This window comes from Onthophagus taurus, chromosome 6 (assembly GCF_036711975.1).
Source record: "Onthophagus taurus isolate NC chromosome 6, IU_Otau_3.0, whole genome shotgun sequence".
Taxonomy (NCBI): Eukaryota; Metazoa; Arthropoda; class Insecta; order Coleoptera; family Scarabaeidae; genus Onthophagus; species Onthophagus taurus.
In genome coordinates this window covers 3891926-3905862 of record NC_091971.1, presented here as the reverse complement: position 1 = coordinate 3905862, position 13937 = coordinate 3891926, and the positions used below count along the sequence as shown (strand labels likewise).

At 31.8% G+C, this 13937-nt stretch overlaps 1 protein-coding gene across 13 annotated transcripts in view; it reads right to left on the bottom strand.

Annotated features, from left to right (window-relative positions):
- The window catches only part of LOC111414968 (neural cadherin), a 286762-nt gene that overhangs the window by 105403 nt on the left and 167422 nt on the right, over window positions 1-13937 (bottom strand). The window lies entirely within an intron of this gene.

Below are 13937 nucleotides of genomic sequence, written 5' to 3'. Positions count from 1 at the left end.
AGCTTTCGGAAGCTCGCGGCCCGTTGACCGAGACCTGCGCGTCTCCGCGTCGACAGCCAGAAGATCAAGCACCCTCTAGTTTTCCACTTGAAAAGAAACAAAGGATCCAGGTGATGCTTTAGTTTTTAGAAGACACCGCAAAACTTAAAGAATAAAATAAATTTTAACACAAACACGTTCCTCCGAAATAAAAAAAATTCTAATAATAAAATTGATTTTTAATTTTACTAAGTTTATTACCCCTTGGTTTCAAGAAAATTGCTCGCAAGATATTTACGCGAACATGAAAAAAGCTGAAGATGTAAAGCGAGGTATTTTTCGATGCTGGGTTGTATTGAATTTCACCTTGTTTATGGCTCTTTGATGTGTGGTGGGATATGGAACAGGTTACCGGGGCTTTTTAAAGCTTTTCCATGGATTTACGACTCCTTCAGAAAATTAAAATGACTTCAGGATATTAATATAAACATTTCTTGGGATGTATGTTAAATTGTAGCTTAAAGATTCTAGTTTATGATATGATACAAAAACTATGAGATAATATTATTTACTTTTGGTGGAACGTTATTTAATCGTAAAAAAAAACGTAGAAACTAACTTCAATGTCTGTAAACTCGAACGAAAACATGATAATAAAATATTAAACCGAGTCAATACAAACAAGGTTGCTTTGCCATTTTACATACGAAATCCTAGATATAAGCAAAGAACTGTAACTCGTTCAATTCCCAAGCGATCACGCAGTAATACGGCCCACTTTCCCAAAGGACTTGAAAAAGGCAAACGAGTTTCACGTGTGCACGTGGACAGAAGAAACGCCCTTATAAACCCCGTTGTTTTGTGGACACGACTCGAACCGCGCTTCCACTCACCTACGTGAGTAGAAAACTTGATTTCTATTGCTACAACTAAAAATGAATGCCGCGATCGTAAAGTTCCACGGTCCCAAATTTGTCTCAATTTCCACTCGAAAAAGAGAATAAATAAATAAGTAAATAAATAAAAATAAAGTAATGAAAATATTTGATAAAAACGAAAAAAAGTATTAAAAAGCTAATGCTAATAAAGCTTTTTGATGAGAACACAGCGTCGCAGGAGGTTGACCTTAACATGCGCCCCGGCTGCTTTGATGCCTCGTAAATTATATTTAAAGACGCCTTTGCGACTACGGCGCAGTATTGCCTGGTTCCGTTTAATGTAAATTTGCGGGAACAAAAGAAATAAAACGAGCCGGGAGACCAAAACCCCGCGAAAGCCACTTTTCCGGCTTTTGAAACCGACCGACCAACTGACGGAAAAGTTTGAGTATCGTTTTTCACGCTGCGACGAACCTGACAGCTAAATTATTTTCCCTCCGGTTTCATTTAGTGATAATACAACTGAATTACTCATAAATTCACGCTAAAATTTTAAATTTTTTTATGTCCTTTAATATAACAGTATAAGGGAATTAAAATTATATATTTGTATATTTGACTATATTAACGACACCTTCAGGTTTCATTGAAGAAAACGGCGATGAATTAACTGGTGGAAACGCTGAAGATTAGAACTACTATTCCGCCAGATTAAGAATGACAAGTTGGCGATCAATCTTTGATGGTCTAAATTGATCTAATCGATAGACACGTTCCCACTTCATAGAGAACGTGCGAGGAAAAAGAAGGAAGAAGGAATCCAAAAAGGTTCAAAAGGTATCAGAAAATGATAATTTTGAGGTTATCTCAATAATTATTGATGGTATCAACATTTTTTTCGAATAATACTTATTTAGAGTTAAATTACAAATAATTTTTGTTAATAACATTTTTTAAAATAACAAAATTTTAATTTCCCTGTGAACAGTACAGTATGTTGCATAGCATGGAAATTTAACATATACAGGTGTCCCGTATCTTCCGCATCAGAGCATTATACGATTGTAGGATACATTATTCTGAAGCGATCTTTGTAATAAAATTTGTCGGTAATATTTATAATAACCGCACGGGAATTGTTTAAAATTTGTCCAATACCGATTTAAATCGCACTCAGTCTCATCCCCGGCCGGTCTACCGCGCCCTTCCAAACTAGTTTCGCACGTGTACTCACCAATAGATTCGACACGGAAAGAGAAATAAACTTTTTACTGTATATATTATTTCTATCAAAAAAAGTTTCGTATAAAATTTATTTAAAATAAAATTTGTAATAGATTATTTTAGTAAAAATTTTTGAAATATCAACCAGGTGAGGCTGTATACTCTTACAGAAAATGATAATTTTGAGGTTATCTCAATTATTGATCGTATCAAAAAATTTTTCGAACAGTACTTATTTAGAATTGAATTTCAAACAATTTTTGTTAATAATATTTTTCAAAATAACAAAATTTTAATTTCCCTGTGAACAGTACATGCATATCATTGTTTCTATTGAAAAATGTTTCGTACAACATTTATTTAAAACATAATTTCAAATGTATTATTTTAATACAATTTTGGTCCATCCATTAGGTAGCGCTCTACGCTGGTTTTAGTGATTTTAGTTTTAGTATCGAGCTAATCAATCATTATTACATGTTGTATAACTTATTAATTACTTTTATCCACAATCACCTTATTATTGAAGTTTTATCCACACTTATGAATCGTATAAAGTACCACTTTATCCACTAGTGGAATAAAGTTACTTTATTCTACTAGTGGAATAATGAAAAATTTAATCTTAAATCAATCGCATCCTATTTATTATTTATATTAACATTAACATTTATATTAATAGACATTTCATTCTTTGATTTATCATATTTTACAGTTGCTTCTTCAGCTTCCTCAAAAATTATCTTGGGAACATAATCACTTTCTTCCATTTTTCACCAACTTTACCTTTACAACCTTTACAACTTTCACACTTTTACAAATATGTTACAAATGGAGTCGAAAAACAATCGAAAATAAATAGCAACAATTCAACACCTCCCAATGTTTTTTTAGTTAAATGCAATGATTTTTGAGGTGACAGCCGCTGTCAGAGTGAAATGTGAAATCATTTTTTGATAACATCAGATGAATATTTGGCGATTCTGATTCTAAATGAGTGTGATTGTGGATAAAACGTTGTTTTAGATGCATTTTATTCACTTAAGAAAATTAAACATTCTTACATGAACAAAATGCTGTCTAAAACACTTACATAATAAATAACTATTAATTGATTAATAAAAAAAAGAAAGATATTGAATATTTTATTTCGCATAAGTCCGTATTTACAACAAATTAAAATTTATGATTGCATTTGTAAGAGGATTTGTTACTCATTATTTTTTGAATCGGACAGCACTCGTTATATAATAATTACTAACAGAATTGAATGAAAGCATTGGGAGAAAATAAATCAAAAAGCTTAAATTTCACAATAAAATTAATTTTGAATTTATCACAATATAAATACGTGGTTTATCTACAATTTTATTCTATATTTTGATATCTGTATAAAGTAAAAAAGTAAATATCTGTATTTTAGTAACAGTGTATTTTTGTAGTTTTTATAATTTAATGAAAAGAGCAGTCATAAAAACATTAACGTATTGAGTTTGTAAAATAAATCTTTATAACTTAATAAAAACCTGCCCCCTTTAGAATACAGTTTTCAAGAAGAACTTCATCCTATAGAGACTTTACTTTCTGACAAATCCCGTTATCGAGTGAATAAGTATAAAGAACTTTTTATTTACACAACTTTTCTCTTTCCAATTTTTTCCTGTTTATTATTTTATTAGAACGCATAAATTTTCATTATTGCTTTAATTCGGTATTGAGCATAATTTAAATTGAAATAGTAAGTTGTGATTATTCAATCAAAGTCATTTTAATCCAAGTTATTTTTTCAGCGTGCAAGTTTTAATCGTGTTCCTTTCTACTTCAAAAAAAACGGTAGAAAATGAAAAGCACGGCACGCAATTTAACCAAGGATTTATGGGCTTTAATGTCCGTTGGCGATACCAGCAGGCAAACCATCGATACGTACTCGAAACTGCGCAATCACACAAATTACATTCGAACATGACTTCGAATATATACGAGACGAAAGATTACCTGGGCACATATACAAAACGAGGTCCGGAATGAAACGCAAACTACTATACACGCGATATGTGCAACAATTTCCTTCTTTCTCGCTTTGACCTCACCTTCTAGTAATTTTACATTTACGCCGAGATTACTATCAGTTTTCGCGCTGGTGAATCCAGTTGCGTGTAAACTCAATTGGATTTTCAGCTTATGCGAAATCCACTTTTATTAAGTTTGGTTCAGTTTAATTAAATGAAAAATATACGTATAGTTATTTAAAAGTTGAAAGGTTACTTAAAAAAAAATAAAAAGGTAGACGTAGGTATTCATACCTTCATTGGAAATTCTAAATTGACGTAACGTAAACACTAAATCAATGTTGGACCCGAGGCGATAAATTTACACGGTATTTAGCCTGATTACTAATCACGTCCGAGTTTCAGTAATTACATTACGTCCAAATACATTACAGTTACGAAGGTTTCCCCAACATACGTGAACGTAAAACCGCAAATCGATTATTAAAAAAATCCCCTTTACCAAAGCCATATAAACCCAAAATATTATTATCCCATCGTAAATGTTAATAAACTCGGTTAATCCCCTAAATTGATTTTGACACTTTTATTAGTTTTATTTCTGTTATAAATATTTTATTATGGTTATAGTGATTAGTATTAATTGAATCAATTAGTTGATTTTTATAATTTTTTTTTTTTTTAAACTCGCTAAAAACAGACGGAGTAAAAAGGGTGGAGGCGCCGGATACAAAGTTGACCTCTAATTTATTAGTTCTACGATTCTATTTCTATTCATTCTATTTTGAAAATCAGCGCCATGAAGAGCTTGTTGCAAAAGAATATGATGGTGCTTTGAAATTTTCGAAACATTGAGCACTGCCATCCTTCTATATTGTCTCGGACTTCCTTCATTACAGTCCTTGATCAACATCCAAATATTCTTCAAAATAGTCTCTAACATCTCCTAAATTTATAATTAAGTTAATCCTAACATTTTTCAGTATTATCTCAACATTATCTTGGTCATTCCTCAACATCACTTTTGTTCCAAACATCCCTCATTGTAGTTACTGTCTCAATATGTCTCAAATCATGTCTCAATATCATACTTGTCACCCTTTTTCGTCTTTCAAAAACTTCTCAATGTTGTCTCTGAGCACACCTTAACATTGAGTCTCTTAGTATCATCATCAACATCATCCAAATAAGCCTCAATATTGTCTCTGACAACTCTCAACATCGTCTCCATCATCACTATCATACCTCTTCACTGTCCCAAATATCTCTTAATACTGTCTCTGGTAGCTTCAACATTTTCTCAAACATTTCTCAACATTATTTATGAACACAACCCGACTTAACCCAACCTAAAACAAACCAACCTAACCGAAGCCAAACCAACTCAACCCAAATATCTCTTAATACTTTCTCTTATACCATCAACAACCTCTCGAACATCCCTGAACACTGTCCCTGAGCACTCTTCAACATCAAGTCGTAAATCCCTCAATGTAAGATGGCAATCCCTTACATCGTTGCAAAAATTCCTCAATATCATATCTGAGTCTCTCATTATCATTTGTCACTCCTCTCCATCGTCCCAAATATCGCTGAACATAGTCACTGACAACTTTCAATAATGTTCCTAAGCGCATTTCAAGCTCAAGTTAAACATTTCCACTCGTTACATCGTCACACATACATCTCAACGTAGAATCCCAGATAATCCTCAAAATTGTCTGTGCTGATCCTCAACATCAACCCTATTCCAAACATTGGAGTTGCCGAATACATCTCAACATTATTCCATGCCTCGCATAATATCGTTTCTGACATCTTACAAAATCATCCCTGTCACATTTCTGCATTGTCCCAAAACCTCTCAATATTGCCCCTGAGCATACATCAACATTGTATCCCTTAATATCGTCTGTGATTTCTCTCAACATCGTCCCTAACAAGCTTCAATATTGTCTTCTACAGCCCACAACATCACATAGAATCAATATCGTACCTAGCACAACTCAACATCATAATGAACATTCCTCAACATTATCTCTGGCATATTTGATCATCGCCCGGAAGACCTCTTTTCAACGTTGTTTATAACTTCTTTAAATATTAAGCCTAAAAACTCTTAAGATCATTTGCCTAAATATACCTTTATTAACTCCTTTATAACAAAACTTTTCTCATCATTTTGTGTGGTAGTTTCAATATTGTTCCCGAATACAAAGGTGAAGCTTTATTGTTAGACTATAAAACGGATTAACCTTTTTTTATGAAATAAGATAATATTTCTGAGTATAATTTTGACAATTATAATTTAAATTTGAAACGCTAATTAATTAAATCATTTTCAAAGTGTTATAACTTTCTGTAACTTAAATTCAAATTAGTTCTTAACACCTAAAAGAGGACGTCTCTTGATAGTTATATTCCCTTTGAAACCGAACACGCAACTTGTATATTTTAACGTGATGCGACGAAGGACAACCTTCTCAAATAACTATACTAAAGTAAATTGAGGTGTTCCTTTTTGAGAAAAGAAAGGAACACAATCGCGGGTTTTGGCGAACTATTAGAATAACGTCCTTTGTTAGCGTGCTAAAAGATGATACAAAGTTTAAAGTTAACGCAAGTAGCAACACAATACATTACGAAAAAGGGAAATTCGGATTTGCGAAGTTTAACGAATTATTTCGTTAACTAACATTTTGGGTGGCAAAGGAGTTTCGAGTTTCTGCTGTATTTACGTTTCGATTTTGGTGCGGGGATATGATCAGGGATTGGCTGGCCCTTTTGTCTTCAAATAGATGGGTATCGAAAGGCAAATAAAGGGTGAAATGACAGGACACAGTTCCTAGTAACAATGGACGAAGACCTTGTGGGGGTTCGAGTGTAATTGGCTGAAACAAACACTGTTTCCGGTAACTGGATAATCTCAAATCGAGATTAACATTTGTTATAGTTTGCAATGTTAAATTAAATTTTATTTGAAAATAAAGCTTTAAAAGTACTGAAATATTGAAAATATCACTGCAAAACTAAACAAAAATCTGAAATATATTTAAAAATTGTTGTATTGTTATTGCGATAGCCAAAAAAAAAAATAATAAAAACTAAAAATAACTTCACCCCTCTGTAAATTATCGTAAAATCGAATTATGGATTGAACGTGTTGAAAGCACAACAATAAAAGCATTTTTCCGCAAAATTCACCGAGCCGTAAAGTGAAAATAAAAAATAAATTCATGAAAAAATCCGAATCATAACTCATTGCGCCATCTACAGAACAAAATTTCAAACTCAACTCCACCCTAAATTATCCAGCCACAATTATTGCATACACACAATTTCCAAGTTAATTGGTACATCGGAAATGAGCAAAACCAATCACGATATTCACGATTCGTGGAATTTAACAAGCTATTGGAAATTCAGAGTTCCTCTGAAACCACACAGAACGTAAACGTGTTTGTAGAATTTCCCGTGGAGCGCCACCAAACCGGAAAAGCATGATTTTCCCAACTAAGGTAAAGTTTAGCTTACTGTTTGGTAGATGGCAGAACGGTTTCGGTATTGATTTTCACCCCAGCTTGAAAGCGCCATCTCTGGATGAAACAGGAAGTAACTTGGTAGGAAAACTTTTTGAGAGAATTTTGGGTATTCAACGAAAGAGGGCGTCAAATATTTATATGATTTTTAAGGTATTGTAATTGGAATATTAAAAAAGTAATAAAATAAAGTGTTTGTTCTCATGTTTTTCTAAAAGCAACGATTTCTCTTTGTGCAGTATGGATTCGTTTGTGAGTTGCGTTTCTATTGATGGCGTAAAAAAAAAAGATAAAAGGGAGAGCAATAGAATTTTTCCTGAGGCGAACTCTCATTTGCGATACGCAAAAGCTTTCAAAAATCTCTACCGATACCCGAGACAACTATACATCTACTGGCGGCGAACCGGAAGGATATCGGGAGCACGATAAAATGCCGATGAATGGATTTTTGCTAACCGGAACGCTTGTTTCGGATGACCGACCTATTTGGCAGCACACCCCTAAAAAATTACGTGAAAATATAGACAAAACTACGATCAAAACGATTTTTTTTAACATTCGCTTTACGTATGACCCGGAAATAAATACCGAGGCTCGATGACCAATGTTTGGTTTAATTTACCGAAAAAAAACAAATAGGTAAAATGTTACGGGGCAGAATAATTATGGAAATAGCGCAAAAAATACTTGATGCAGAAATTCTCAAACAAAAAAATTATTATCTCATAAACGAATTATAATTTTTTACTTTCTTCTATAAATAGCGAACGTTTCATCAAATTAATTTAAGAATTCCATTTGTTGCGATTTTTTAAAAAGGGTTGTAAAAAATTGTTACGAAGTTATAAAAATTCGGGTTGATTTTTTCTTCAAGATGAATAGATATTAAAATAAAACTAGAACTAATAGTAACACCATCGCTAGAAGTAACACTAGATTTAGAACTAGAATCATTCGGGTTTAGCCGTCTTTAGAGACGTGCGACTAAACCCAAATGATTCAAGTTCTAAGTATAGTGTTAGTTCTACATAGTAAGAGTACTAGAGTAAAACTAGAACTAACACTAGACCTAGAACTAGAAAGAACCGGGTTTAGCCGTGCGTCTAAAGACGCACGGCTAAACCCGAAACTTTCTAGTTCTAGGTCTAGTGTTAGTTCTACTTTTAATTGCAATTCAGCGCTAGATTGTTGTATATTTTTATTGAAGTAGTTGAAAGGTTAAATATACCTATTAGAAAAGTTCTTAAGAATTAAATTTTTTGCGGAAGCGATTGTGGAAAAATTTGCGTTCATAAAGTCATGAAAATTAGGGTTGACTTCAAAAATTATTATCTCAAAAACGGATAGAGATATTCAAATACGGTTTGATTCATGAAAAAGCACATACTCTCTTCTATATATGACAATAATTTCATCAAGATATCTTAAGAATTCGATTTTTCGCGATTTTTTAAAGATGATTGTCGAAAATTGTTGACTTCATTTACTCATAAAAATTTGTGTTGATTTGAAAAGTTATTATCTCAAAGACAAATAGAGATTTTCAAATACGGTTTGATTTATGAAAAAGTACACATCTTCTATAATTTACCAATATTTCATTAGGATATCTTGAGAATTAAATTTTTTTCGATTTTATAAAGTGATTCTCGCAAAAATTGAGCTTTATAAAGTCATGTAAATTAGGGTTCACTTCAAAAACTATTATCTCAAAGACGAATAGAGATTTTAAAATACGGTTTGATTCATGAAAAAGTACACACTTTGTTTTATATATGACAAAAATTTCATTAAGATATTTAAAGAATTCGATTTTTGGCGATTTTTTAAAGATGATTGTGTTGATTTCATTTATTCATAAAAATATGTGTAGACTTCAAAAGTTATTGTCTCAAAGACAAATAGAGATTTTCAAATACGGTTTGGTTCATGAAAAAGTACACATCTTCTTCTATAATTTATCAATATTTCATTAGGATATCTTGAGAAATAAATTTTTTTCGATTTTATTAAAGTGATTGTCGCAAAAATTGGGCTTTATAAAGTCACGTAAATTAGGGTTCACTTCAAAAACTATTATCTTAAAGACGAATAGAGATTTTAAAATACGGTTTGATTCATGAAAAAGTACAGACTTTGTTCTATATATGACAAAAATTTCATTAATATATCTAAAGTGTTGGCTTCAAAATTTGCAACCTCAAAAAGTTGAAGGCGATATATAAATTTTTTTCTTTACGTAAATGTTACAAAAAAGAAGTGATTTTATTGGTAATAATTCAAAATTACCCTATTTATTTTCTATTATAATTAGCTATGTCGATTTATTAAAACCGAACGGATAATTACCAGAAATAAATTGCTACCCACCCCATAACTACCCGTAATGTTTAATTCTAGCATTAATATTTGCCATCGAATAATAGTATTGCTAATCTCCGTGTATTAAATTGGACCATAAAATTTAAGTTTAAATATCGAAACCAACCACATTATTTATTAAATAACCTACACCTCTATATACAAATATACATAGGTGTTGCGCACACCCACCACAACGTTTCGATTATCGGTTATTTGCGAATTTTTAAACTACCGCTGACAATTGACCTATGACTAATCGAACTAAATCCGATTCGATTTTAATTTAATTTTACCTCTCCTCGTTGTTTTATCTACATAATGGAATATTTAATTGATAACGGCGAAAATACAATACCTATTTAATAATGGTCACCTTTTGATGAAGTTAATGGAAAATTCTTGTACCGTTATCGGCCTTTTTTATTTGTTTTCGTGCCAACAAATTAATATAAATGGGATTATTTTGTGTAGTCCTGTTTGACTTTTTGATCAGAAATACGCGATGCTGCATTTGTCGGTTCGACAAAATCGAATTGTCTATTATACACAGCATTTGCATCAAATTGCAATTTAGTTTACACTAGCGCTAACAGTCACTAACAATTTTGTATCGTTATATTTCGCAATTAATTCGACGGTTACTCCCTACCTAACCCAGCGTAATGGATCGAATAACGTGCTAATGAATTTGTACAAATACGGTTTTAATTGATACAAATTATTGTAATTATTTTCTAATGTAAGTTAAACGGTGTAGTGGTGATATACTGTGGTATGTTCTCTCTTGACGTTTAGGGATCTTTCTTTAGTAGCCTTCCGGTGTCGTCCCCCATAAATCACGACTTCCCGGATGACGAACGGGACCTGGCTAAGTGGAATGGGGAGGAGGTTTCGAGTTCGGAAGGGATTTCTTTCTCTCCGAAACCTGACACGCCAATTATTTAACATCCCGCGACTACACCAGAAGATTTATGGCGATAAACGCAATAAAATATACAGGAAACCGGGGGGTTTGCTATGTTTCCCCCCCACGCCAACAAATTGTCGTGTTCCATTTATGACCCTTTATGAAAGCGATATTTTTACGAAAAAAAAAAAAGAAATATGACGATAACGTAATTAACGTGGACTGTCAATACATCGAGCGATAATTCAATTTCCCCGCCGATATTTGACGCGAATTTTATTTTTAATTGTTGACATTTATGCGATATGAAATGGGGTTGGACGGATGCCGTGGATGGACCATAACTGCATATTATTAAATGGTCCACGTTCAATTACTGCACGTCTCATATGATTTGAATACCAGGGTCCTATATGCAAGAGGCGTACACCGTGAAATATATCGCTTCCTTAATTGTTACTCCGATCTCATTTAATTGCTACATTCGCAACGTAAACAATGAAATATTACCGTAATAAAATTGGGGGTGTTAGAAAATTTATAGGATATTTTTCTAATTCTGCTAGGAAACAATCAAAATAAGCTTATTAATTTAAATAAATTATTGTTATATCAAGATAATAGTTAAGTAGAAGTAATAAGTTTGCTGGTTAATAAAACATTCCTCAACCTGGGATTTGCGTTGCATGAGGTTTTAGGAACGCAACCTGCTACCGACTAAAGTTTTAGCGGCTTACTACGGATTACGCCTTCTAAAGTTTCAAGAAGCTTTTAACATTATAAATCACAAATACACGCTAAAGTTAAATAGACGCACCCAAAACAATGCAATTGGCTATTCAGGCAATAATGTTTGTTTTGAAAAAATATTCCTTATGTCTTTAAAAAATCGCGAAAAATCGAATTCTTAAAATATCTTGATGAAATTTTTTTCATACATAGAAGAAAGTATGTATTTTTTCATGAATCAAACAGTATTTAAATATCTCTAATCGTCTTTGAGATAATAATTTTTGAAGTCAACCCAAATTTTTTATAAGTATATGAAGTTAACAATTTTCGACAATCAAATTTAAAAACTGAAACTTTTTGGACATACAGAAAAATATTTGAGGTTATCTTATACCAAATTGTAAGTTTCCTGGATAAATAGTTTCCTTGATACACATTTTTAAAAGTCACTGATTTATATTTGACAATTTTTGAAAACAACCTTAAATAAAATAGTATATTATTATATGAGCATATAATGAGGGCTATTATTCACGAAGGTTAAGTTTATGTCACGAGCGTAGTGAGTGGCATAATTAACCTGAGTGAATAATAGCTCATTATATGCGAGTAGAATACTATACTTTGTCCACGACTATTGAAATTGATTTCATAAATTTATTTTTTAAATAAATTTTTGAATAAATTCAATGTTACTAACTGTAACCAACTTCACAACAATTTGTCAAAATTAAATGTCAGTTTTATAAAATGTCGTTTTCTTTAGGAAAATTAATTAATTTATGCTTATATCATACGAAAAAAGGAATTTGTTTAGGTTTTTTTAATGTCAAACATTTAGAAACTCCTAAAAAATTGAATTAAATTGACGTTTTTTGAACTTTTAACGTTTCAAATAATTATTATTAGTCTGGTCAAGATGGCTACCCGTGGATAATGATTATTATTCACCGCTATTATTCACTCCGTGAAAAATGACTACCATTTTGTTTTAGAAAACTCATTCATAAGGTATATATTATAAGGTAGTCGTGGACAAACGGTCTTTTCTCCAAAATGGATAAGAGTTAAAAAATAAAAGCATTTTCAGGAAATAATAGACCATTTGAGGTTAGGTTGTACCAAATTTCATGGTTCTAGGTTGAGCGGTTTTTTAGTAAAAAAAATTAGAAATCAATGCTTTAAATTTGACATTGTTTGAAAATAAATTCTAAAAAAATTGTTTTTCTCCAAAACTGTTGAGAATTGAAAAATGAAACTTTTTGGACTTATAAACGAATATTTGAGGTTATGTAATACAAAATTTTACGACTATTTGAGGTTAGATTGTACAAAATTTTAAATTTGCATGTTGAACGGTTTTTTAACAAAAAAATTTTGAAATCAACGCTTTGACTTTAACATATTGGGAATACATTATACCATTATGCCTAATCTGGAAAGTGTTTCTGTTAGAATGATATTCACAACACTCGGCGAAACGTACTGAGTTAATAACACTACCGGGATATGTTAACAAATCGGAATAGGTCTTTGAAATCGCATCAGCTTATCGAACAGATTGGATCCTGCATTTGAGGTAATTACGGGAATACCACCAATAGGCTTATTGGTGAATGGACGGGGAAAGTTATATTCAAAGAGAAATGAGAGCAGAGAGAACCGTTTATGAGAGATACTGTTTATGATGACTGTTGAGTAAGCACTTTGATTCCGAATTTACTGAATTTTACACACTCCCTAATTTGGAATGGGGTATTTAAAACATTTACATATAGGTAACGTTTCTTTCTTTTCTTCTGACTAGATGATGTAACCGAAAAAATTTCGTTATTTATAAACGTGTATTTTCCACACTTATATCATACATACATACGACGTAAATCTTTAACTTCGTTGATGATTAAACAATGAAATTTATTCGATCTCTTTTTATAACATTATAATTAAATTGAGCAAACTTTAGAGATAGATTTTGTGGGCAACTTGACATAGATTAAGCCGATATAAATTTAATAAATTGGTGTTCAGTTTCGATTACGATAGGAAATCAACGAAAACCCGTTCAAATATTAATTAGTGCGGCGTCTGCGATTATTAATGAATCGACGCCGATGCAATAATCAGTTTCGTATAGATTTATCAAAACCTCCCAATAAAGTAAAGAACGAAATAACGAAAAAAGGTTTTAACAGGACATCTACACATAAAATATATTTCCATAGAAACAATATAATATATCAATATAATTTGATATTACAGTAAAACCTCGATCTGACTCAATCTTGACCTAACGGATCAATAC